Source organism: Saccopteryx bilineata, chromosome 10 (genome assembly GCF_036850765.1).
Source record: "Saccopteryx bilineata isolate mSacBil1 chromosome 10, mSacBil1_pri_phased_curated, whole genome shotgun sequence".
NCBI classification, from domain to species: domain Eukaryota; kingdom Metazoa; phylum Chordata; class Mammalia; order Chiroptera; family Emballonuridae; genus Saccopteryx; species Saccopteryx bilineata.
The window spans coordinates 46,025,867-46,048,831 of NC_089499.1; the positions used below are offsets into that span (position 1 = coordinate 46,025,867).

A 22,965-nucleotide genomic window follows, 5' to 3' on the forward strand; every position below is an offset into this window, starting at 1 on the left:
CCTTCGTATAAGAACCCCGAACTTGGAGGAGGTGATGTGGTTGATGGAAGAGGCCAGGCAAGAAAGGCACCTGAATGTTTATCTGCATTGGCCGTGTTCTGGGCACCTCGCTGAGCAGGGGGAAGAAACACCTGCAACTCAAACCTGTACCTCTGCCTCCTGACACAGTGTTTCCCTGCACTGTCTGTCCCCTCAAGGAAAATATATTCCAGGCCTTGATACTTCCCTTCTGCATAATGCACACATGTGCCCTGGGTGGGTTTCAGTTGTTCTTTTTTAACAGACTTTATTTTTTTATAGCAATTTTAGGTTTACAGCAAAATTGAAAGGAAGGTACAGAAATTTCATATGTACTTCCTGCCCCTGCACATGGACTGCCTACCCACCAGACTGGTGTATTTGTTATAGTATAGTATGATACAAAGTGGTCTCACTGCCCTAACCTCTGTGCTCCACCTATTCCTTTCCTCTTTTTTTTTTAAATAAAGATTTTATTTATTAGTTTTAGAGAGAGGAGAAAGAGAAACAGAGAAAGCAGGGGAAGAACAGAAAGCATCAACTCATAGTTGTTTCTTATATGTGCCTTGACTGGGCAAGCCTAGGGCTTTGAACTGACAACCTGAGAATTCCAGGTCATTGCTCCTTCCACTGTGCCACCAAAGGTCAGTCTCTCTCTCTCTCTCTCCCTCTCCCTTTCTCTCTTTAACTTTATTTCTCTATTTTGAGAATAGAAATGTCTTTCCTGTGGTTTCTGCCAATTTAAAAATCATGCATAGAAGTCCCTTGTTAATGGCACCCACCCATTCCTGGGATAACCACTGCTAGGAGTGCTGGTATGTTTCCTTCTCTTTGTTTTATGTCTTGGTAAATATACACCGCCCTGCAATTGTGAGAGTTAATCACACTAGAAGCCATGAGAGCCAGTCCCAGGAGCTGGCATTGACTGAGTGTCTGCTGTGTGCCTGACCTTTAATCTCCACAGCACCTCCGTGAGCCAGGCATGATTTGTATCTCCATTTTGCAGCTGAGAAGACTGAGGCTCACTGGTCCCAGGGAGGGTAAGTGTCAGAGCTGGGATTTGAGCCCAAGTCTCTCTGACTAGGCGCCGAACTCTGCACTTCGAAAAGCAGAAAGCATCTTGGTGTGTGAGGAATTCCGCTCTTACATCACGACCCTGGGGACGGAGACTATGAGCCAGCATGGGAGAGGCCTGAGGAAACAGCTTGTCTGGTGGCGGGGCTCCCGAAGGTGGAGAGAGAGGCCTCTGCAGCCTGCCGCGTGGCTCTTTCTCTTCTCAGGCATGGTTCCTAGAGGACCCAGGAGCCCAAGCCTGGGGGGAGGGAGTGATTGACCCCTCTCCCAAGTCCATGTCCACAGGACATGTCAGCAGAAAGTACATACCCATTCAGAGGAATGTATTGTTATATTGTACGCATGTACGCACATGCACACCCTTCCCCTCATGACAAGCAAAGCTCTCTCTGGTCCATGGTCTCATCTCATCCTCACATCCCGGCTGCCTCCTCTAGTTGCCCATGCTGCACGCTGCACAGTTGCAAGGGGCACCGGTCACATGGCCTATGATGTGAATGGCACACCCTGGCATTGTCTAACGCAGTGGCACTGGTCCCTGCTCACGGTGACCTGGGAGTGAGCCAGGGAGACTTGGCCCATTTTACCGCTGGTGGAAACTGATGCTCAGAGACAGCCAGTGACTGACTTCCCCATGGGTCACGGAGTGAGTCAGTGCTTGGAACAAAATCTGTGTCATCCTTTATCTCCCTTCCCCCAGGCATTTCAAAGAGAATTCTTTCTTTCTGAAACTTTGATTTACTTTAAAGACAAATCATTTTTAAGCTTCTACCTCTCTATTTTTTAAGAGGAGCCATATTCACATGATATACAATCTTAAGGGTACAAAAGAGTGCACAGAGAGAGCCGCTGCCGTCCACGCCGACCCCAGGCGGCCGCTGCTGCCGTTGGCTGCCCTTCCAGAGAGAGTCCACACACTTCTCCCACAGAGGGGTGCGTGTGATGCTAACCACACCTCGTTGTTTTCACTGTGTGCGCCTAGCAAAGTGTCTGAACATTTCAGACTGCTTCATTCCTTGTTTTGCTGTGACCAAAATTCTACTGTGTGGAGGCCTTGGCACTCACTGCTGCTTGCTGCGGGTGCTTCTGTCTCCCGCTAGAGCACTCGGTGCTGATGCACTCCCTGCACGCCTCATTTCACAAGTCTGAAAAAAAACACCTGAAGGGTCAAGTCTTTATTTTTCTAAATGGAAGTATTTCATTTTTGAAACAAAAGTAAAGGATCATGAAAGGACATATGTATAATAAAGTAAAGGAGAAGGTTTAACCTGCCCATCCACATAGATCCTGCTCTCTGGAAGTGATCACTCTTTCATGTTGTTTCACAGCTTGCTTACAATATGTGGTTGATTGCAAAAATGGCCACAGTCCTTTACACCTCCCTGTGTCCTTTCTAATGGGAATATGCAGTTCCTCCCATCAAGAGGCAGAGTTTATTTCTCTCTATTTTGAATCTACTTAGTCACATTTCTTTTTTTTTTTTTCTTTTTTTTTTCTGAAGCTGGAAATGGGGAGAGACAGTCAGACAGACTCCCGCAGGCGCCCGACCGGGATCCACCCGGCACGCCCACCAGGGGCGAAGCTCTGCCCACCAGGGGGCGATGCTCTGCCGCAACCAGAGCCACTCTAGCGCCTGGGGCAGAGGCCAAGGAGCCATCCCCAGCGCCCGGGCCATCCTTGCTCCAATGGAGCCTTGGCTGCGGGAGGGGAAGAGAGACAGAGAGGAAGGAGGGGGAGGGTGGAGAAGCAAATGGGCGCTTCTCCTATGTGCCCTGGCCGGGAATCGAACCCAGGTCCCCCGCACGCCAGGCCGACGCTCTACCGCTGAGCCAACCGGCCAGGGCTTCGTCACATTTCTTGTTTTGTCAAGCAGAATGTGGCGAAAGTGATGAAGCAGAATGTGGCCTGCCAGTCCTGACCCTAGGCCTCAAGAAACCGTGCATGCTGCTTCCAACTCTTCCAGGGCCTTTCTGCCCACAGTGAGCAAGCTGGGCTAGCCTGCGAGAGCAGGACTCTGGGGCCGTATCTGGGTCAGAAGGAGACTGTGCCTTGGTTGCTTAGTGGTACCTGCCATGTGCTTGCGGCAGGAGTAGTGAAAGAGGGGCGTGTGTCATTGTTCATTCATATCTCCATCTGAGCCTAAGAGGAGCTCGCTCCTATTCATTCAGAGGATTCTGAGAGACCAAATGACCTTCAAGACCTAAGAGGTGGGCACTGGGAGGATTTGGACCCAACTTGCTGTGTGATCCTGGACAATTGCCCTTTTCTTCCTGAACCTCAGTTTCCCTGTTTGTACAATGATCAGGTTGATGAGTGTAATGCCGGTGGCCGAGGCCAGGCAGGTTCACATTGGATTTGAGCAGACGGAAGAAAAATGGCGGAGTCAGAAAGGGTTGGGCCATTCCATTTAATAAAGTCTCACAACGGCAGACAAGCACACAGGCAGGGGAAACCACCCCTCAGGCAAACAAACAGCCAAATGGCCCCTCACAGTGGTGGGCAGGCAATCCATGCATCTGCAATCTGCAATCTCTAATCTCTCTAGAGCACTAGTACCCACAGCCTTTTATAGGCTATGCACATGTGCCTCTGCCACGTGCTCATGCACTAATCAAGCAAAGTACTTGCAGCTGGTATACCAGCGAGCAAGCCTAACACAGTTGCTCCACAGTGGCAGAGCTGGGACTCAATCCTGACTCCCATCCTATCCCTCTGTAACTGGAGGCTGGACCATCACGTGGTCTGGGGTGGGGTGGTTATGGCTGGAAGCATGCCACGCTGTGGACCCACAGATGTGAATATCCAACAGAGTCCCACTGTGGTCTCCCCAGGACATGTTACTCTGGGAGGCCACTTGCTGGAGACGGCAACCACATTGATGATTCTTAGCAAGACTTGTCCCCTTCCCATTTATCAATACATTCACCCTGAGGGTATAGTCCTTTGTATTGGAGGAGGTCCTAGCTTTTTGTGGTGAAGGTTTCCTATTTTAGACTCTGTCTTGAGCAGTCCTGCTTATACAAGTAAAATTTAATAAAAACTAAAGAAAAAGGATTAGAGAAAAAGAATACTAGAGTATGTAATAGAGTATAGCAAGGCTAAAATAAATGACATATTGCAAGAGAAGAGGAGGTTGAGAAAGAGGTCTTCTTACCAGACAGGGGATCTGGCCCTTCGGGTCTGCTTATGGCTAGCCAGTAATATGTAGGTTCTTGACTTTGTGCTAGAAAAATTTTACAACATGAGTCCAGGTGAGTTTTGAGAGTAAGTTTGTTAAAGCTGTAGTCAGTGAAACAGGGAAGGGCCTAGAATAAAAGAAACAACAGGTTAACCTACACCGGAAGTCAGAGAAAAGGGGCTCTGAAGACAGGTTCAGGGGGTTAGTCTGAAAAGAGCTGCCGCTGCCCATGCTCCCCTGGTTGCAGTCTCATGAGGACCCTTAGATTTTAGGAGATACATGCCTGTGGGGGAAAGGGAAAGCTGTGGGTGTGCGCCCTGAGGGAGAATGGCTCTGGGTCTTCCATCCTAAGATCTTTTATTTTATTTTTTTATTTTTGTATTTTTCTGAAGCTGGAAACGGGAGGCAGTCAGACAGACTCCCGCATGCGCCCGACCGGGATCCACCCGGCATGCCCACCAGGGGGCGATGCTCTGCCCATCTGAGGCATCGCTCTGCCGCAACCAGAGCCATTCTAGCGCCTGAGGCAGAGGCCACAGAGCCATCCTCAGCACCCAGGCCAACTTTGCTCCAGTGGAGCCTCAGCTGTGGGAGGGGAAGAGAGAGACAGAGAGGAAGAAGAGGGGGAGGGGTAGAGAAGCAGATGGGCGCTTCTCCTGTGTGCCCTGGCTGGGAATCGAACCCAGGACTCCTGCACGCCAGGCCAATGCTCTACCACTGAGCCAACTGGCCAGGGCATCCTAAGATCTTTTAAGAGTGAAAATCTTAGGGTCCCAGAATATTCATCAGCTTTCCAGGTGTGTCTTTTTGGAGTGGTGGTCTCCACTGACTGGTTGGTGCCAGGCAGGGGGTCCTGAGGTCAGCCATGGCATCCTTTGTCTGGTTTTGCTGCTTTTCTGGCCTGGAGCTGAAACACACTTGAGGCTTAGATATATTTGATGCAGCTCAGAACCTCCTTGTCCTGGAGGCTTTAAATGCTTAAGGGCTGTTCTCTGGCCCCCTTGTTCAATCCCCTGGTAAGGGAGCCTAACCCATATGACTGGCAACATGCCAGGGGAGGAAAGGTGAGGAAGCTCTTAACTGCGTCACTAGAGATAGGAAATCAGGGGGTCTAAACCACATGACCAGCAATATGCTAGTGGAGGAAAGGTTACCCTGGGGGCCAGATTCTTGTTTTCCCAGTTTTGCCCATTTCTCGGTATCTGGGGCTATCCACCCTGGTGGCCTTCTGTGCCTGGCCTATAGTCCCTGCTCTGCTCATGTCTATCTAACTGCCTACCACAGTCTCTCTTCTCCCCTTTCTCACACTGACTTCCCTGCCCCACGTCATTTGCCCTGATTTTTTTTTGCTTTGTTATAACTATATTATGTACATCCAAAACATGACATTAAATTATTACTCTGTATTACCAAAAAGAGAGTAAAGCTTTTTATTATTTACATTAAATAGCAAGTACCTTTAGAACAAAACAACAAAGCTCTATTCTTCCTTCTCTGACATACCCCTGGGCATAGGAGATTTTATGTCCCCTTTGAAATGACCAAGGCCCATTGCAGGGGCTGTGCCCTGTGAAGTCAGCCTTCCTTCACTTACAAACATCAGCTCTGACTGGAATCGCGTGGGCAGATGGGGGCAGGCAGATGCTTCTCCTTCCTTTGCCCTCCGCAGGCATGGCTAATCAATCACAGCACTTTTCTTCACTAAGCCTACATGCAACCTCATAATCCTTCTCGACACAGTTGTCTAGATAGCCATTCTCCATTCAGCAAAGTGGAAAACTCCTGTCCATCTACTACAGCTTAAAATTACACCCTTCCTGGGGATCAAATTATCTGAGGGAGAGGGCTGAGGCTTTGGTGGTAGGATTTCTAACACTAGCCTATGGTTAGGCTAGGAATTAGGACTAGAAGAGTGAGGCATGTTTAACTATGGGAAGTCAGCACTTCCAAAGGTACATACACACACAATCACACACACTCTCACACATACACACAGAAATGCACACACTCTTATACACACCCTTTCCCCCCTCACAGTAATGCTCTTCTGCTTCAGTATTTCTTTTCTTTTTAATATTCATTTCTTCTTTTGATATTTCTAACAGCTCTTTGTTCTCCTTTGGAGCTAGAAGGGTCCTTAGAAATCTGACCAACCCTAAACTACTATTCTAGTGACAGATGTAGAATCTGAAGAGACCCAGATTTCCCCACACATCTCACATTGAATAATGCTCTCTAAAAATAGTTCCCCCTATACTGAGCCTCAGCTTTCTTCCACTGATAAGGAAGGTAGTAATCCCTACTTCTCAAAAATTACTGGGCACCTTAAATGAGATAGTGCCTAACAGACTCTGAGCACAATGCCTGGCACTTAGTAAAGTTTCATTTATAAAGTGTTATCATCATCACTGCTATCATCAATATTGTTACTGTCATTGTCATCATCTTTATCGTCAGCCTGACTTCCGTAACAGGAAGTCAGCCTACCTTTCCCAGGGCCAGCTTGCTGGAGAAAGCAATCCTGGGTGTTGGCTGTGTAGAGAATGGTGGTGGGAACCAAGCAGACAGCAGGGCCGTGAGCTCTGACCTGGACCTTCAACTCCAACTCTTCCCCTCCCCCATGCCAGCACCCCCAGCAAAATCACAGCCCCTCCACCCCTCCCAGGCCTGACCACTTCTGCCCACACTGGGGCAAAATGCAATGACCTAGAGGCTCTGCAGAGGTGAGGGAAGCAGGGCTAGAGGCTCAGGCCTCAGAGGAAGCCATATATCTACTTGCTCAATCTTTGGACCAGAAAGTAGCAGTCTTTCAAACATGTTTTTGGGGAAAAAGTTGTAAGATGGTCACTAAAGACTGCCTCTCATCACCTCCCACCTGCTCTACTTGGTCTTTCATTCGCTCATTATATTTGTATTGAACACTTACTACATGCCAGGCACTATTCTGGGTGCCAGGGATATAGCCATGAGCAAAACTGGTAAGGTCTCTGCAAGTTACCTGGTACGGATGTGACAAAAAATAAGCATATAAGCCCATGAGTATATATTATGAATTGATAAGTGTTCAGAAAAAATAAAGTAAGATAGAGAGACAGGTGATGGTGGGCAGGGGATGTCGAAGGAAGGCCCATCAGGAGAAGAACATGTGAGCAGACATTGGAGTGATAACAAGGAGCAAGCCCTGCAGACAGGGGTGGAAGGCATTCTAGGCAGAGGCTAGCAAACATGCAAAGGCAGGAGTGAGTGTGCAGAAATACTGGAGGAACAGTCAGGAGGCAGGTGTGCTGAGGCAGAGTGAATGAGGAGGCTGGGGAGTGCTGAGAATGTGATCAAAGGTATCTCCTGCCATTTCATTCTCTTCTTCATCCTCAACACTCCACCCCACCATTTACAAACCAACCTCTGCATCCTTCTTCCTTTTGCCCACTCCTCTGTCTAAGGCTGGTCCCTTCCCTGCTCTCTGGATCCCATTCTATCTGCCCCCACCCTCACTCCCCATCCCCTCAGACACCTCACTCCAGCCTCAGGGCCTTGGTGCACATTGTTGTCTCTGCCTCCAAGTCCTCCCCATCCCTTTTCACCTGGCCGTGAATGTTTTTGGGTCCAGGCAGGTCCTGCATCCCCCCCGCCCCCCAGAGCCTTCTCTGGTGCCCTCCCTGGTCTTCCTCAATTGCCTGCGCTTCCCCCATGTGGGTCTGACTCACCAACAAGGTTGTTCGTGAATTCCCAGGCCAAGAGGGTGTCTGATTTCTCTACATCCCAGCTAGGAGCTTAGGGTTTGGGGAGGTGTGCAGGTGATACTCTTATGGTTTGGGACTAAGGCCTCTGGCTCCCCAGAACTCCTTGGGCCCTTGTCTCCCTCGTTCATCCCCTAACCTGGGAGAGTTTAGTGCCAGTCACCCTGACTTGCTTGCTGCCCACTAAGCCAATCTAGTGCTTTGTGTCTCCCCCTTCCCCAATGCCACTCCCACTCCCATCTTCTTAGCCTAAGTCTTCTCCATCAAACCCAGCTGGATCCCGTTTTGCTTGGGGCAGCAGAAAGCACACTGGACTCAAGAACCAATGTGACCAGCGATTTTTCAACTGGTGTGCCGCAAGAATTTTTAAAACATGCAATACCTGACTATTTAGTCAGGGGCACTGATCTCCTTTCTCTTAGATTGTCCAATAAAAATATGACAACAGCCAACACAACGATAGCTGTCCAGTGTGAATATATACCTATATTTTGTCAGATTGGCAAAATATATATATATATATATTTTGTTGTTCTGCAGAATTTTAGTAATCAGTTTATGTGTGTCATGAGATGAAAAGGATTGGAAATCACTGAACTGGACTTCTGCACCATGTGGTATCTGCCTGGCCCTCAGCCTCCTCACCCATAGCCTGAGATACAGTGCTACCCGGAGTACAGGGAGGGGCAGGAAGCAGGTGGTTTGTATCTGCCCTGTCTCCTCCCCTCGGCTTTGGGCTCCCTGAGGTGCTAGAGTTCTCTCTGGATCCCTCTCAGTGCCCAGAATATAGCAGCTTCTCAGAAAATGTATACAGAAATGTACAGAGAGGCCATACTTTATGTTTTACATTTGCACAAACATCGTGTTTCATCCTCATGGAAATTCTTGCCAGCATCTATCTGTTCCTTGCACATGTGCAAATGGGGAATGCTGAGCCAGAAGGACTGAGAGGGAGGGGCTTTACCATCAGCTTTGGAAAGACCCCCACCAGTTATAGTGTGAGACCCACTTAAGGCCAGCCCTTGTACCTGGGTCTGCAGATTTTAGGTCCTAAGCACAAAACCCTTGCACATTCCTCAGTCCTCACCATGACACATGAGGTGGGCAATATCACGCCTATTTTATAACCAAGAAAACAAAGGCACAACCAGTGAGCAGCAGAGGCAGGAGCTGACTGTGAGTCTAGGAACCATCTCTGTGTTCCTCACATGTCTCCAGACACCTGCTGATTGATAATAAATGGAGAGGAGTTTTTTTCTTTCCCTCTCTTTCTTGCTTGGCTTTTTTCCCATTTCTGGGCACTTTGGATGCAGCTTTTGGAGTAGCAGCTGTGCTGCAGAGAACAGGACACTCAGTGCCCAGCAGGAAATGCCTGGCATCAAGCTGAAGGTGGGAGCTGAGAATTGGTCGGCACCTCCGTGCCTTCCTGCACGTCAGTATTGTGTTGTTGCCTGGAGACCCGAAGGCAGGAGCGGCCTCACCTACGTGGTGGCTTCGTGTGGACTGTGGAACTGGGGTGTAACTCTAGGCACTGTTTACAAATGGAAAGTGGCCGGAGTCCCAGGAGGGAAAAATAACTGCCCTGTTGGCATCTTGTCATTTGTCTTTGCTGTCCCTGGACTTTGGGACTGATTATGGTTGTGAGGGCAGGGGCATAGCCATAGGATTTGGTTGTATCTTGGCACCAGGAGGCAGAATGTGGGGATCCTGCAGCATTTAGCCAGCACTCATAATCAACGCCGCAATCACGGTCTGCTACCTGGACACACAGTTACCTCCCAGCAACACACACACACGGGTTTGGGGATCCCCAAAGCTGGGAATCCCGCAGCTCCTGAAGCATTTATTCAGCACCTACTCTATGTGAGACACACACTGACCACATATTGGCTGGGGGTGCTGCATTTGACCTTGGCAAACTTTTCTTTTTTTTAGAGAGAGAGAGAGACAGTAAGGGAGAGAGATGAGAAGCATCAACTCATAGTTGTGGCACCTTCGTTGTTCATTGATTGCTTTCTCATCTGTGCCTTGGCTGGGGTCAGGTGCTCCAGCAGAGCCAGTGACCCCTTGCTCAAGCCAACAACCTTGGGCTTCAAGCCAGTGACCTTTGGGCTCAAGCCAGGGATCATGGGGTCATGTCTATGATCCTACATTCAAGATGGAAACCTCATGCTCAAGCTGGTGAGCCCTCACTCAAGCGGCAACCTCAAGGTTTCAAACCTGGGTCCTCAGCATCCCAAGTCGAAGCTCTATCCATTTTGCCACCATTTGGTCAGGCCTTGGCAAACTTCTTAACCTCCCTGAGCTTCAGTTCCACAGCTCGAAGACAGAAATAAGATTACTGCCTCACAGTTTTGTAGGCAAAGATTAGGATGAATGCCAAAGACTCGAGTGGAGCTTCCAACTGCTAAACCCTATTCAGGAGCTAAGGCCTGCATAGGTTTGTACAAATTAAATCATTTAGGTTTTCCAAATCTTAGGATATTTTTATTAATTTCATGTCATAAACTGGATGGAATTGAAATTAAAGTCCTCATGTCTTTGAAATAAAATACGTATGGGAGTTTGAAATGAATGTCACCCCAATAAATTTAATTTAAAAAATACATATGGGGAAGAAAAGAAGAAGAAAAAGATTTCATGTTAATTACTCACAATAGCCACAACCTAAGTGTCCATTAGTAAATGAATGCATAAAGAAGCTATGGTCTGCCTGACCTGTGGTGGTGCAGTGGATAAAGCGTCAACCTAGAACACTGAGGTCGCAGGGTAGAAACCCTGGGCTTGCCTGGTAGAGACACATATGGGAGTTGATGCTTCCTGCCCCTTCCCCCTTCTCCCCCCTTTCTCTCTCTATCTTCTCTCTAAAATGAATCAGTAAAAAAGAGATAAAAAAGAAGAAGCTATGGTATATACATAAATACAATAGAATAGCACTCAGCCACAAGACAAAAGGGAATCCTGCCATTTGCAACAACTCCGATGGACCTTGAGGGCATTATGCTAAGTGCAGTAAGTCAGACACAGAAAGACAAATACTATATGCTATCATTTATATGTGAAATCTAAAAAGACAAACTCAGAGAAACAGAGAGAGTGTTGGTTATGAGGGGTTGTGGGAGTGGGAAAATGGGGAGATATTGGTCAAAAGTCCAGTTATAAGATTACTAAGTTCTGGGGATCTAATATACAGCAATATACCTATATGGATCTAAATATAGATATAGGTAATAATTTGTTAATACTGTTTCATATATTGAATTTTGCTAAGAGAGTAGAGTTTAAATGTTCTCACCACAAACAACAAAAACAAGAACTAAACAGTAACCATGGAACAAGATAGAGGTGTTACCTAATACTATGGTGATAACTTTTGCAATCTATAAGTGCATCAAGTCAACTCATTGAACACCTTAACCTAAGACAATGCTTTGTGTCAATTATATACCTTAAGAAAGCTGGAGAGAAAAATTTTAAAAAGAATACATGCTGAAGAATGTAGGAAACCATCAAGGTAATGATGAGCCAAGGCCGGAGGTATGAACAAAATGTTTCCTCCCAGCCTGGGGCTTGCCCTTTGACTTTCTTAAGGGTGTCTTCTGATGGAGAAAAGTTGTTCATTTTAACCAATTACAATGGATCCATTTCTTCTTTTTTAGCACTTTGTCCCCTGTTTAAGAACTACTGGTCTCACCAAGACCATGGTGACTCCTTCTGATGCTCCACACTCAGGCCCATCATCCATCTCGAATCATTTCTGTGCACAAAGTTGGGTGGAAGGTCAAGGCTCATGGTTTTCCATATGCTACCCAATCCTGCCATCACCATGTGTTGAAAGTTGTTCCTGTCCCCACTGAATTGCAGTGGGGCTTTTTGGGTATGGAAAGCTACATGCAATGAACACAAGAGGCGCTGCCTCCTGCAACAGCCTGGGTGAAGTCTACAGATTTTATGGTAAACGAGTGAAGCCAGACACACAGAAACACCTTCCAGAGCGGACTCCTCAGTGACATAGGGTGGCTGTGGACACCCCTGGGGAGGGGTGTCGTCTGGAGAAGGCACAGGAATGCCTTCTAGGGTGTGGAAATGTTCTGTATCTTGACCTGGGTGCGGTGGCTCCACAGGTGTGTGCAAATGAAAAAAAGAAATCAGTGAGCCATGCCATAAGATGAGCTCACTAAACTGTTTGCTTGCTTTATGCTAATTTAAAGGAATGTTCTTGGAGCTTGAAGGAGAAAAAGATGTATTCAAACAGAGGTGTTTGTTGTGGAAGCTGTGCAGAGGCTTGGCAGAGATGGAGACTAAGATGACAGGGGTAGCGCCACCATCCGGAAGCTGGCGTGGCTCCCACTGGGCCCTGCTGTCCTCCTGTGGGACAGAGACATGCTCGCAGGACACCAACCGCAGACAAGGTCATTTTGGGGCCATGAGTCAGTGAAACACAGCAAGGCCACACTTCACAGTTGTGTTTCAGCTCAGACAAAATAAGGTCCCCACGGCACCCACGAATACCCAGCACCCCTCTTCTCTCACCTAAAATGAATAATTACTAAATCTTTAGCAACTATAGTTGTAGCATGTTTTCAGTCTCTCCTTTCTGTGGATGAGAGCTATTGAGATCTGCCGTCATAGAATTGCCCCCTCTGGCTGCATCTAATCTACCCAAGACCCTGCTATCTTAGGCTCTCACAATCACCCAAGGAAGCCCAAGTCCTATGTAATGGGTTCCTGCCGGCACCCTCTACTGACAAGCCAGCATCCCTGCAGGTGTGATCTCCCTCTCACAGTGAGTAGTAAACCGACCTCTTCAACTACCGGCAGCTCCAGGTGGTCTTTGGCTGGAGGACATCTACAAGACATTTGACCAAAGTCTTAGAAACTGATTACGTTTGCCCAGCAGGGAAGGAAGGAAGGGTGCTCCAAGCTGAAGGCATCAAATGAGCAAACACTTTCACAGAAGGTGGAGGGAAGGGTGTGTTGCACGTGTTTGCCTGGGGAAGGGTGATACCGTGGAGGAAGGTTGGGGCCAGAGAGTAACCCATGTCAAATGACAGGCTACATACAGATCAAGGCCAGGATCAAGGTGAGGCAGACCCTCCTTCAATCTTACATCCACGATGCCTCATTCTCCTCACCCTCTCCTGGCCCTATCTCTGATTCTGTAACTATCTTTAATTCAGGGCCAAGCCCCACCCCTGAGCTGGCTGTCAGCCATGCTGAGCTCTAGTCAGGACTCAGTTCCTTGTGAAGTTAGTGGATGAATGAGGCTGTCACTAGTGCCATCTCTAAGGTCAGCCCTGTCTCCTGCTGTCTGCAGGAACCATCTCCACCCTTCACCTCTCACAACACATCCCCTCACCCTTTGTCTTTCCAACTCTTGGCACGAGACTTGGTGTGGAGTGTGAGCGGGGGTCCAATCAGCCTCCCACCCTAATCACCAAACCCACCCAGCTTCCTCCCACTGGGGTTTCATCTCTCTTTGCTGGCCCTGTTGCCACAGAAGGAGTGTGGCAGCAGCTCCTCCATCATGAGGTTAGTCCCTGGGCCTCAGGGCTCCACAGTCTCTGCCCCCTGTCTTCCTCTTCCCCAGGGCCCCCTCACCTCCCTCCCACCCCCCAAAAGCACTGGATATGCCTCTTGCTCACCATCTTAAACACCAACAACCAAACCTCCCTGGAGCCCAGGCCCCTCCACTTCCCTCTCCCCTCTTCTCCAGGCTGACCTGCACACCATCCCTCCTGTCAAAAGGCCTGGCCCTCTCTAGCCAGTCCTAGGCCCATTTTGGATCTCATTTGACTTCTGACACTTGGAGGCTCGCTTCTCCCTTGGCAACAACACCTTCTGGTTCTTGACCCCTGGAGCCTCTCCTGGGCTGACTCCTCCTCCCTGATCATTGAACCTTAGATGCCAGATCACTGGCTGTCTCTGTTCACAGCCTCACTTCTCATTGTGTGACTTCACCTCCTCTGCTAGTTCCCAATGACCTTGCTAACACCCAGTTTTCTCTCCCAATCTCCAGACCCCTGGATCCTACCATCTGCCAGATGCTTCCACTTGAGCCCCCCAAATTCCAAACACCCATCCAGGCTGGGCTTTAAGACAGGGGTATTAAAGATAAATTCACAAGGCACACAATAGGAAGAGCTCCCAGAAAAGCTAACAAGGGCAGGGGGGAAGCGGGTCTGGAAGGGGAGGGAGTCTAGCAAGGGCTCTGGAGGGTGAACCACTCTGCAGGCCTACCCTGGCTGCAGGCAGGATCTCTGAGCTTGCACATTACTGCACCCACAGTCCAGAATTGGGGCTGCCCCACAAGATGTCTGCCCCCAGGCATAGCAGCATCAGGAAGGCAGCCTGCCTATGAGGAGATGAAGGGACAGGCCAGCCAAAGAACACAAATTTAAGGGGAGGTGGGGAGGACAAAGATCCAAGAAGACAAGAAGGCATCCAAGACCGTGCCCACCATCAGCCCAGGAAGCTCCTCTCTGGGATTTTTCACCCCAGTGAGTGGTGCCTCTGGGACCCACGCTGGAAGCTGGAGCCACCCTTTAGCCCAGGTTCACTTAGTCCACGCATCTGGGTCAGCTCCTCCTCCACGCTCTGCACTGGACATAGGCGAAGTTAGGGGTGGGAGGCGGCCCAGAGAAGCCCGGCCAGGCCTTGCCACAGGAACTTCTGGTGTCGCAAGAAAGGCACACTTCTAAAGAGGCCACTAGGAGCCCCTGAGACCAACACATGACAAAGGGAAAGGGCTGCTGTCACCCCCCACCCAACTCCTCGAGGAGTAGGGGCTCTGGGGACATTAGCAAGGGTAGTCAGCTTAGAATTTGGGCAAGAAAATGGGGTCAAGGAAGGCTTCACAGAATGAGGAGCTATTAATCAAGTGAAGAGGTGGAAAGGGTGGTTCCGGCAGGAGGCACAGCCAGAGCAAGGTGGGGAGGCAGGACGCAGCCTGGTTTACACAAAGATCAGCAAACTGGTTTCATCGAGAACCCCCATGACTTGGTCCACCAGCCGCCTGGACTGGTTTTGACTTAGTGGTTTTCTCTAAAGTACGTATTTATTTTGTAAATTTATTTAACTTACGTAAATTTATTTCAAAAGGAAACTTTATATTATTTACCTCAACTAGAAAATAAATATCGCTTTGCCAGAAAAAGAGAAGTGACCAAAAGTAAAGATGCTTCTAAGTGCTAGCTGCAAGCTGCTGCCTGGCTAAGCTCTGAGCCAGCGTCCTGGCCCCCCTTCCATTGAGACAGTTCCACAATAAGAGCACACCAACCTCTGTCGGAGACCCCGCCTGCGGCAGTCTGAGAGAGTCAGGCTGCGGGACCTAATGCCGCTGTATGATCTAGCATCATTCTATGCATCTCAGACACTGTAGGGCCCTGACCTTGGTCAGGTGAGAGCACAGGGGCAGCCCAGGGTCAGGTTCAGGGAGTTCTTGGGAGGTGGGCTGAGCCAGGCTGAAGAGTTTGGGTGTTTTCACAAGGGCGCTAGGGAGCCATGGGAGAGCTGCAAGCAGGTATGCGACATGGTCGGACATCGTTTAGATTGTGACCTGATAGTGTCCAAGGCTTGCCTTCTCAGGTGAGGGTGCCTGAGACAGTCTTCTCTGGGGTCCATATGCTGAACTTGGCCCCTCACCTTCCCTCCTGGTGAATGTGGTCTGTGGACACAGGGACAAAGGCATGCTCTAAACCCGGACAACTCCCTGGGCCCAGAGTGGCAGAGCTGAGAGCTGCAGGTGGGGTTCATCAACAGCTCTTCAAGTTAGGACAACCACTGTCGCTCACATGCAAATTAAAAGATCTCTGTGTCGTGTGCCAACTCAGAGGTAGTGATAGAACTGCTGTGGATTTAGAGATCACTGTCGGTGTTCCAACAGCTGACTTTGGTGAGTTTCATCATTGCCTTCCCTCTCTCTCCCTCCTTCTCTCCCTCCCTTCTTCCCTTTCTCTCTCCCTCCCTTCCTTCTATCCTTCTTTCTTTCCTCTCTCCCTCTCCCCCTCTTTTCCTTCCTCTCCCCTCTCTTTCTCTCTTCCTTTTATTTGAATACAGGCTGTATTTATACAATGTTTTGTAATCTACAATGTTTATTTGGGTAGAGGTTGTCCAGAGAAGGTGTCTTTCCCATCTTATTGAGAAGGAAGTGGAGGCATAGTGAGAGTGACGTGGTTCCACGGACACTCTGGCGTAAAACTTGATCCCAGATAATCTGAATCTCAGTCTCATACCAATTAGGATACTGTTGAAATAATCCAGGCAAGAGGTGGTGGTGGCTCAGACACAGTGGTCACTGTGGAAGTGGTGAGAGGTAGTCAGATTCTGGATATGAACTGGCTGCGGTCCAGGAGGGAAATACAGTGGTCAAAGGTGACTCCAAAATTTTTACCTGAGAAATTAAGAGACGGGCAGGTTTTGGGGCAGGGAATCCTTAGGATAGTTGGAGCCAGGTAAGGTTTGAGATGTCCATTAGACAAAGGGAAGGGGATGTCCTGGAGGCAGCTGAACACAGGGGTCTGCAGTCTGGGGGTGGGGAAGGGGGAGTCTGGACAAGATATGCACATTTGGGGTGATCCGTATGTAGACTGAGGGGCCACCAAGGAGTGCATATAGACAGAGAAAAGGGCCAAGGACTGAAGCCCAGGCCGCCCTAAAAGTTGGGGAGCAGCCCTGGCCGGTTGGCTCAGCGGTAGAGCGTCGGCCTAGCGTGTGGAGGACCCAGGTTCGATTCCCGGCCAGGGCACACAGGAGAAGCGCCCATTTGCTTCTCCACCCCTCCGCCGCGCTTTCCTCTCTGTCTCTCTCTTCCCCTCCCGCAGCCAAGGCTCCATTGGAGCAAAGATGGCCCGGGCGCTGGGGATGGCTCTGTGGCCCCTGCCTCAGGCGCTAGAGTAGCTCTGGTCGCAACATGGCGACGCCCCGGATGGGCAGAGCATCGCCCCCTGGTGGGCAGAGCGTCGCCCCATGGTGGGCGTGCCGGGTGGATCCCGGTCTGGCGCATGTGGGAGTCTGTCTGACTGTCTCTCCCTGTTTCCAGCTTCAGAAAAATGAAAAAAAAAAAAAGGTTGGGGAGCAGAGAAGAACCAGAGAAGGAGCTGAGAGGAGTGATCACAGAGTTAGGTGCAATAGCAGAGAGCAGTTGAGCTGCTCCAGAGGGCAGGGAGCATAGGGAGCTGAGGAGAGGGGCCCCCGCTCTGGGAGATCATGCAGCCCCCTGCGGATGCAGAGACTTAAACAGCAGCTTCCTTCTTTTGGTACATAGGCCTCACCATTTTGCCATAAGATCCTTTTTCCACTCCTTCCCCCCCCAAATGTAAACTTTCCTTTACATTTTTTTTTTTCACAAGAAAAACAAATGATGATTAATATCTTTCCAAAGGATTAAGTAACTAAAACCCAGCTTTTATGTGATTTAGAAGTTGATATCTGCCACACATCCTTTTCCAAAAATAATAACAAAAAACTCACACCCAAACACAAACAGGGTCTATTAGGCACCAAAGTGGGAAGGTTTCCAGAAAAATAAAAAAATATTTGTCTAAGGTTTTAACAACCAAACTGACACCCCCCTTGGCTTCCAGACGCTAATCAGAGCTGAACAATGGAGTGAAGAGAGGCGTGTTTACCCTGGGGTACAGGCCACGTCAGCACATTCATCAGCGGTGGGTCTGGTCCTGTCCAGGATTCCTGAGTTGGCTTCATGCTCCTGGGCTGACAGGAAAGTGACTCTCTGCTGGGCGGTCACCTGGTTTGGATTTGCAGTGCCTGTGTTTCTCCCCACAGTGGGCATCCCTTCCTCCAGGAGATCCCTGGTTTGACCACCAGGGGCCAGTTATAGTAGAATGTGGCTAAGGCCTCCTCTCTCCTTGGGCTGGCATTCAATGCTCTTCCCAGCCTCCCAGACTCCCTTCCTTCAGGCTCAGCCCTTCCCAGCATGCATTTGGTGGTTGCCCACCTATGAGCCTTTGTACCTGCTTTTCCTTCCATCTGATATACTTTTACTGCCAGTCCTCCCAATTTTGCATATTTAAATTCTCACTGTTATTTAAGAGCAAGATGACCACAGAATCTGACTAACCTCCCTTAGTCCTGGTTTACAGCTGTTATCCTGAGATGATTATTAATAATGCCCCCTTTCACTCTCAGAAATATCATGGTTCAGACAACAGATTCTCTAACCACCCAGCAAGAGGTGGATTCCCAGAGCAAAGGTTTCCTTTAACCCGACCTTGCACAGACCCAAGTGCCTTTCCTGAGTGTATCGTGCTCTGGCGGACATCCTCCTCGGCATGTGGCTTCTTTCCCCTGCTAGGCAGGTACTGTCTCTTCATTAAAAGCTTTTAGAAAATATAGTATCATGGCTTAGATTGTGTACCTCAAAGAGATACATTCAAGTCTTAACCCTGGATACCTGTTAATGTGACCTGGTTTGAAAATAGAGTCTTCATAGATTTAGCCTAGTCTTGAGGTCATTAAGGTGGGCCCTAATCTCATACGGCTATGTTCTTATAAAAAGAGAATATTTGGGCACAGAGAAAGACACACACAGAGAGAAACAATGTGAAGGCACCCGAGAAGACGGCCATGTGACTGAACTGATGCATCTGTAAGACAAGGGACACGTAGGATGGCTGACAAACATGAGAAGCTGAGAAGACGTCATGTGGGGTCCTCCCCTAGAGCCACCAGACACCAGAGCAAGCATTGCTCTGCAGACACCTTGGCCTAGGACATACAGCCTTCAGAACTCTGAGAACATAGTTGCTTTTTTTTTTCAAAGGGATGCAGGGTTGAGGATGTTATACTTCATCCTAGGCCAATGAGAAACCTGAATTTAATATCATGGACCTTGCTTGACCAGGCAGTGGTATAGTGGATAGAGCTTTGGACTGGGATGCAGAGGACCCAGGTTTGAAACCCCAAGGTCACCGGCCTGAGTATGGACTCACCAGCTTGAATGCGGGGTTGCTGGCTTGAGTGTGGGATCATAGACACAATCCCTTGGATGCTGGCTTGAGCCCAAAGGTCACTAGCTTGAAGCCCAAGGTTGCTGGCTTGAGCCCAAGGTTCCTGGCTTGAGCCCAAGGTTGCTGACTTGAGCCCAAAGGTCACTAGCTTGAAGCCCAAGGTTGCTGGCTTGAGCCCAAGGTTCCTGGCTTGAGCCCAAGGTTGCTGGCTTGAGCCCAAAGGTCAATAGCTTGAAACCCAAGGTTGCTGGCTTGAGCCCAAAGGTCAATAGCTTGAAACCCAAGGTTGCTGGCTTGAGCCCAAGGTCTCTGGCTTGAGTAAGGAATCACTCTGCTGTTGCCCCCTCCCCCCCTTTCAAGGCACATATGAGAAAGCAATCAATGAACAACTAAGGAGCTGCAACAAAGAATTAATGCTTCTCGTCTCTCTTCCTTCCTGTCTGTCCCTATCTGTCCCTCTCTCTGTGTCTGTCACACACACACACACACACACACACACACACACACACACACACACACACACATCATGGAACTCGCTGGGGTTTTCTCACAAAACAGATTGAACCAGAATCTTCCCTTGCCCCCAAGGAAGAACCTGGTTAGCTCCTGAATACAAAAAGTCCCTTGAAGTTGGTGTTGTTTTGAGCCACCTTGTTTTTGCTTTTTTGTTACAGCAGACTGAGGAAACTAGTCAATATAAAAACTACTCTTTTAAACCAATGCTTTATTGAGATACAACTCACATACTATAAACGTCACTCTTTTAAACTGTACAGTTCGAAGGATTTTAGTATTTTTGCAGAGTTGGGTAACCATCAGCACCATCTAATTTCAGGACATGTCATCCCCCCAAGAAGAAACTCAGTCAATATTCATTAGCAGTCACTCTCCGTTCTCTCTTGCCCCTCAGGAAGCCACCAATTTGCCTTCTGTCTCTATGGATTTACCTATTCTGCACATTTCATACAATGTATGGCCTTTGGGTCTGGCTTCTTTCCCTTAGCCTCCTGTTTGCAAGGTTCTTCCAACGATGAGCATGTGTCAGCGCTTCACTCCTCTTTACGGTTCATTGTATGAATAGACCACATTTTATTCATCCATTCATCAGTTGGTGAACATTTGGATTGTTTCCACTTTTTGTAAACAATGCTGCTGTAACCATTTGTGTACAAGGTTTTGCACGGATATATATTTTCAATTCCCTTGAATAAGTAACTCTTTTTAATGGAAAGATAATGCCTGCACATCGTAAACAAAATTGCCAATAGTAGAAAAAGTATACCACTAAAAGCCAGACTTTCTCTTCCGTTCCCAGAGGCCACCCTTTGTTTTGTGCCAGGCCTTCCAGAAACATTTGCTGCAGATACACACTCAAGTAAGTGAACATTTCATTCCTCCAGCAAGAGTTCCAGCGCATGACTGTTCTGTCCCTGTTCTTCTCACACAGCAGTGCTCTCTATGTTTCTGCATCGGTGTATAGGACTGGGCTTCATTCTCTCAGTGACTGCCTCGCTGCATTGCTTGAATGTGCCCTTATTTATTGAACCGTTTGAATTTAGGCTGCTCCTAATCTATTGTCACAGCAAATATGCTACCCTGAACATATTGATGCACCCATGAAAAAATGTCCTGGGGAGGGGGGTAGACCAGAAGACCCAGAGGTGGACTTATTGGAACACAAAATGTGAGCTTTTCTAGTTTGAATATGCTGGACTATCATTGTGAATTCACCAACCAGATGATGGTTTTGTATGGACGTTATGACCCATGTAGAGAAACTAGATCCATTGCCAACCCATTTTCATAAATATTAAGAACCAACCTCGGCCCTGGCCGGTTGGCTCAGCGGTGGAGCGTCGGCCTGGCGTGCGGGGGACCCGGGTTCGATTCCTGGCCAGGGCACATAGGAGAAGCGCCCATTTGCTTCTCCACCCCCTCTCCTTCCTCTCTGTCTCTCTCTTCCCCTCCCGCAGCCAAGGTTCCATTGGCGCTGGGGATGGCTCCTTGGCCTCTGCCCCAGGCGCTGGAGTGGCTCTGGTCGCGGTGGGGCGACGCCCGGAGGGGCAGAGCATCGCCCCCTGGTGGGCAGAGCGTTGCCCCTGGTGGGCGTGCCGGGGGGGATCCCGGTCAGGCGCATGCGGGAGTCTGTCTGGCTGTCTCTCCCCGTCTCCAGCTTCGGAAGGATACAGAAGAAAAAAAAAAAAAAAAAAAGAATCAACCTCAAGGCCCTGGCGGATTTGCTCAGCGGATAGAGCATCAGTCTGGCATGCAGACGTCCATTGTTCGATCCCTGGTCAAGGCACACATGAGAAGTGACCATCTGCTTATCTTCCTCTCCCTCTCCACTTCTTTCTCTCTTTCCTTCTTGCAGCCAGTGGCTCAACTGATTTGAGCATTGGCCCTGGACGCTGAGGATAGTTCGATTGACTCCAGCATGGGCCCCAGAGAAGTGTAACTGGGTGGACCTCGGTCAGAGCACATACAAAGTCTGTCTTGCTATCTCCCCTCCTCTCACTTAAAAAATAATAATAAAATAAATAACCAAGCTCAATTATTCTCTTAAAAATAGTAACTTTCAAGAGGTTGGAAGTTTAAAACCAGCCAGATTAACAAAAATAATCATTCTGAATTATCAATTTGGTATCATGGTATAGAAAGTCTTTATTTTTATTTCATCTTGCTAACTCAAAGACAGGCTGTGGAAACAAACCTCATTAACTTGTGCCTGTTGTATTCTAGCTGGACAAAGTTTTTTCTGACAAATCAATTTTATTGTGCGGCATGCCTTAAAAGGTGAGGTTGACTCTCCCAATCCTGACACGAAATTAGCTCACTGACCTCGAGAACGTTCCTTATCTTCACTAGGTGGCAGTTTGTGTAACAGGGAAGGGTTAGATAAGACAGAGATTCTAGGACAGCAATTTTCTTTTTCTTTTTTATTTGTTGTGACAGAGAAAGGGACAGACAGACAGGAAGGGAGAGAGATGAGAAGCATTAATTCTTCGTTGTAGCTCCTTAGTTATTCATTGATTGCTTTCTCATATGTGCCTTGACTGGGGTGGGGGGGAACTACAGCAGAGTGAGTGACCCCTTGCTCAAGCCAGTGACCTTGGGCTCAAGCCAGCGACCATGGGGTCATGTCTGTGATTCCACACTTAAGCCAGCAACCCCACGCTCAAGCTGGTGAACCTGCACTCAAGCAGGATGAGTCCACGCTCAAGCCTGCGAGCTTGGGGTGTCAAACCTGGGCCCTCTGCCTCCTAGTCCAACGCTCTGTCCACTACGCCACCACTTGGTCAGGCTAGGACAGCAATTCTCAACCTTTTTCATCTCATGGCACACATAAACTAACTGCTAAAATTCTATGGCACACCAAAAATATATTTTTTGCCAGTCTGATAAAAAAAATAGGTATAATTTTGATTCATTCACACTGGACAGCTATGTCATTTTTTCTTTTTAATTTGACAATCTAAGGGAAAGGAGGTCAGTGCCCCTTTAGTCAGGTGGTGCATATTTTAAAAATTCTTGTAACGCACCAGTATGCCTCTCACAGTGCATCGGTTGAAAATTGCTGCTCTATGGATATTAAGCTTCTAAATCAAGCTAATCTCTGTACTTTGATAGCGCCTATATGTCCACAGGTGGATGAGGTACCCTCTCTCTCTCTCTCTCTCTTTTTTTTACAGAGACAGAGAGAGTCAGAGAGAGGGATAGATAGAGACAGACAGGAACAGAGAGAGATGAGAAGCATCAATTATTAGTTTTTCGTTGTGACACCTTAGTTGTTCATTGATTGCTTTCTCATATGTACCTTGACCGTGGGCCCTCAGCAGACCGAGTAACCCCTTGCTCGAGCCAGCGACCTTGGGTCCAAGCTAGTGAGCTATTTGCTCAAGCCAGATGAGCCCGCACTCAAGCTGGCGACCTCAGGGTCTCGAACCTGGGTCCTCTGCATCCCAGTCCGACGCTCTATCCACTGCGCCAC

General features: G+C 48.6%; 1 long non-coding RNA gene across 1 annotated transcript in view; it reads right to left on the reverse strand.

Annotated features, from left to right (window-relative positions):
• LOC136314600 (uncharacterized) overlaps window positions 1-12,902 on the reverse strand; it is a 28,999-nt gene extending 16,097 nt beyond the window's left edge. Inside the window, exon 1 of the long non-coding RNA XR_010727339.1 lies at window positions 12,811-12,902. This is a non-coding gene — a long non-coding RNA (uncharacterized lncRNA). The remainder of the gene's footprint in view (window positions 1-12,810) is intronic.
• Between the last annotated feature and the right edge of the window lie 10,063 nt (window positions 12,903-22,965).